Source organism: Pteropus alecto, unplaced genomic scaffold, assembly GCF_000325575.1.
Source record: "Pteropus alecto unplaced genomic scaffold, ASM32557v1 scaffold86, whole genome shotgun sequence".
Taxonomy (NCBI): domain Eukaryota; kingdom Metazoa; phylum Chordata; class Mammalia; order Chiroptera; family Pteropodidae; genus Pteropus; species Pteropus alecto.
Window position 1 is genome coordinate 15,630,511 of NW_006442109.1, and position 4,681 is coordinate 15,635,191.

Sequence of the window (4,681 nt, forward strand, 5' to 3'; positions counted from 1 at the left end):
GGTGGCTCATTCTGAACCCCACACATCCTTCCAATTTTATAACTCCCCTCTACCCACCCTCACACTCCTTTGCTTTCATTTGAGTGGGTCTTTAATCAGAAGAATTTCGCAAGCTTCTTTCGAAAGGCTGGACTTCCACCAAATAAAAGAGAACATTATATGCCCCATCACAGCCAATAACATAGTTTTCAGTGCTGGCCTGTTCACTCCAGCAGAAACGAGGCAAGCTGGAAAACATCGAAGCTTTTGGAGGGGTGCGTGGGAGCTTCTGCTGTGGAATCCAGCATTTCTTCTCCACACACCTGGACTCTCTCACTGAGAGTCTCCTCCTCTCTCGGGTGGTGCCAACTTCCTGTTCCTTTGCCTTGGTGACAACACTTCTCTCCCCATCTCACGGTCCTTTCCTTTTTGTTTCCAGGTGTAGAGTTACCAGATTCAACAAATAAAAATACAGGACGTCCAGTCAAATTTGAACTCAAGTATACAACAGATAGGTCTTTAAGTATGTCCTATACAATATCTGGGACATTCTTATACCCAAACTTTTTTGTTGTTTATTTGATTTTTAAATGTAACTGGGTGTCTTGTATTTTATCTGGTAACTCTATTCAGGTGGCCTTTCTCTTATTCAATGCAGATCAAGGTAGGCCTCAGTCAGTGGTACAAAAGGGCTTTGTCTGCGCACTATTTCTTTTCTTAAAGGGACCTACAGCTATTTACATAACATATGGCCAGCTCACACTGCGCAATGTAAATTAGAGCCTGCTTATTCATTGTCAAGTTAGGAACTGAACCATATTTCCCAGCTGCCTTCAGTTCCCCAGCTTCACAGTCAATAAATAAATGTGTTGTTCTGATCGTGTTCATGCCATTGTGCCACCTTTGTTCATTGCACCCACCCTGGGGCTCGGGGCAAGTCACCTTACCCCTACCATCCTACTGTCACATGGTCTCCATGTCAGCGTCCCTTGTTCATCCTTTGGAGGGTTTGCAGGTAATTCTTACCAGATTTCTGTCTTTAAGAACATTACCATATCCTGTTCGTTTCTTTAGTAATAGGCACTGGCAGATGACAGGTGTACGAAGCAAGATTTGTTAGTGCTTCGTGCCTGAGAACACGAACTTGACAAAGAACACTTGTCCTGAAGAAGAGCTCAATTAGGATTAAATGAATTCCATGAAAGGATACAGAAAATGAATGTAAAGAATATAAACTGCTCAGGGAAGCAATTCACGGAATAACATTAACATTTTAATCTAATCCCTGTGGAATTGTCCTTTTTCAGGTCATTTCCTTAAAGATATTCTTCTTTTCAAGTTATAAGCCTATTCTTCTTATTTCATTCCCAACTCACTGTCAAGAACTCTCCTGGCTGTGTTCCCGAGGAGATCCAAGGGGGTCAGCTATTAACAGAACTGGGCTAAATATATCCCTCCTCGGAGCCTCTGGCCTTTGCTCCAGAGTCTGCATCCTCTGTCAGCTGGGGCTGATTCCTTTCTGCTTCCCTTCCACCCACAGGGTAGCTTCATTAGAGGCTCGGAGGGTTAGCCTTAGAGGTGACAATGGACTGATAGCCTTCTTCAAGGCCCAGTCTATTTTCCTGATATAGTTGGCCTACCCGCCCTTGACTGTATATTCTGCCTCCATGTAAAAATAAAGTGCGCCCTTAATCCAGCAGCAAAGGCTCACTTTTAAAGGAAGGTTTCTATGTATGGGATTTGTAGGGTTCAGCAAATGGCAGGAAATTTTGCCTCTCCCCTTCCCCCTAATGCAAGTAAAGGTCTTGGAGCAGAGAGTCTGAAATTGGGAGTTATATTTTTATTTTGGTGTTCTTGGGACTAAGGGGTCTTTCAGTGCTAAAACCAGGATGGTCTTGGCAAACTAGGACAGTTGGTCACCCTCTGTTGCCTTCCCTACCAGCACCCTGCAAATTCCCTTAACCATTCTTTCTAGCCCAAAACTGAGCTTTGGAAGTTTTTGCCAAACACAACCCAGAGATTTTGGGAGATTGTACATTAAAACAACATTGGGAGTAGCCGATAATGTCCTTTGAAGGCATCTGCGAAGAAAAGGAACCTTAAGAGATTGAAAGGAAAGATATAACAATACTTTTCATTCGTAAAACCTCTATAAAGAGCTGTTTAAAGTATTTATTTATAGTTTGCTTGAATTTTTCTATTTCAGTGAATGTTTTTAATAAATAAGAAATAGAAAATTCTCTGGTTGTAAATCTGTAGTCTGAACCCAGAATCAGTCTAATTTTAGCAAATACTCCACCTACCCTTTCAAACCTTACAACCCATGGCACTCTGCCGCCACCTAGTGGCAGTGTACATGAATTAAGTCCCGACCATCCACCCCACGCCCCCATTTTTTGGTGTGCGTTCTGAGAGCCTCCCTTTTAGTACTGGATCTTAAAGACTGAATTATAAAGATACCAATTTGTCTCATATGATACAATCATTCTCATTAGACATGCAGGGTCAATCTGGAGCAAAGACTAAGTATTTTTTGTTTTATATCTCATCTTGTGAAGTACCATGAACCCATAAACCTTATAAAATAATTGATTACCTTAATCTCTTAGAGAATTTAAGAATACTGTAGGCAGACACCGTGAAATGCATAACTTGTGAAAATGTCATAAATGTGTTGATCTTATTAGATTGTAATAATCCAATAAAACTTGTAAGAAATTTATTAACCAGACATGGTTCATCGTATCCATTATCACACTGAGCCACAGTTATCAGTTCACATCAGATTTCATTGCGATTGCTTTTGCACAAGTAAATCTTTTTTTCTTTATATATTCATCTTCCTATTTTGTTAATTCTTCAGCACATGAAATAATTGCTAAAGTTCATGGATTATTTTATCATCAATGTACTTCATGAGAGCAAAAGATTCAAACTTCACTTATGCATTTTGCTCCTTCCTTGGGAAGCTCATTTCATTTGCCTAGGGCTGGCTTTCCAGGTCTGTGAAACTGAGATAATAATTACATATGTCATCATGTTGGTGGTCAACGCTGTGTGCAAGGGTGTGTTCTGTTATCCAGATGTTAGCCTCAGGGGCATTATTATCACTTGCAAATTGAAGAGAAAGTTTCCAGATCTTATTTCCTAGCCTCTGGATGCCCTCTGCCCTCCGTTTATATCCCAGGACTGAGTTTCCCTGGAATATACCCAGGAATTCCAATTCCCTCTCAGCCTGCTGGTTCTCATCCCTGCCTGACCTTTCCCAAGACCCTCGCCCTTGCTCTCCACACCAGATGAAAGTTGCCAGAAGCAAAGGGGCACCAGGCTTAGCCTGGGTGTGGGGTTCTGTGAGGTGGGAGGGTTTTGGTGAGTGTGGATGGGATCCAGAGCCTGTCGCCTAGGTGTGTTGCCACAGGGACATAGGTAGAGTTAAGAAAAATGGCAGAAGTGGGGCAGGGAGTGGAGAGAAGAGGGGTTGGCTTGTTCTTACAGGGCTTATCCAGCTTCTACAGGACCATGTGGCATGCATTTCCAGAAAACCACTTTGACGCCACACTTCATCTTACTAACCTAATTTTATTTTTGTCTTCATCTTGATTTCTTCCTAAAATGGAAGGGGAAAAAACCTGCTTCAAATCTTCTTTTGGCATGAAGTAGAGGTTTCCAGCATTTTAACAGTTTTTTTTTTTTTTTATAAGCATTCAAATTCACTGTTATTTTCAGGCTCTAATTGCCTCCCCCCAACTCTATTCTGTGTAAACTAACAACTCAGGGTTTACCCCTTGGCTCCTAATGTCATTCCCATCCCTGACAATGCAGTTTCTGAAAAGCACCCGCATTGCTGGAAGGCTGCCTCCCAGGTCATAAAAGCTCTGTTACTGTTCCAGAATTGGAGCAGTTGCTGGGCTTCTTCCAGAAGAGGTGGAAGAAGAAGAAGAGGAGAAGGAGAAAGAGAAGAAGGAGCATTTTTATCTGTGGATACTCCTCCGGCTGAGGCCTTTGCTGCCGTCTGGGCTCAAGAGCACATACATGTTAGGTTTGAAACCTTCCAGAAAAAAATGCCAGTCTGCCCCCTCTGAACCCATTGAGCACTTGCAACACCACAGAAAACATGTTCGGAGACCGGTTCCTCCACTCGTGGGACGTACTTGTGCCTAAACCTTGCTTTAACACATCTGGCATTGGCGAAGGGAGACCCACTGGAGGCACCGCCAGGTGGACATCCAGACTCTCCAGGCTGCATCTGGAAACTAATTCAGAGGGGCCAAAGCACCTGGTCTCCATCTCCAGCGTGGCTGGTAGAAACATTTCTGAGATATGGTTTGCCTTTAGAAAATATTTCGCAGGAACTTAATATATTTAAAAAGTCTCTCTCTGTTTAGAAACCATAACTAGTGATACTGTCTACTATCTCATGCAACACCTTTCATATAAAACCCAAATGAAACTCTTTTGCACGAGACTATTGCCAGAAACATTTATCTCTATAGATAAAATTCTGGTGCGAAAAGAAAAATTAAAACTACGTAATCTATCACATTTTCCTCCCAGTTTTGGGTGCCAGATAGTTTAAAGTTCAATTCACTGTCTGAATGTCCTCATCTGCTCAAGTCAGGTGCCTGACACGTATTTTCTTTCAGTCGTCTTTTTTTTTCAACTGGATAATCTGTCTGTCTGTCCATCCATTCATCCTTCTGTT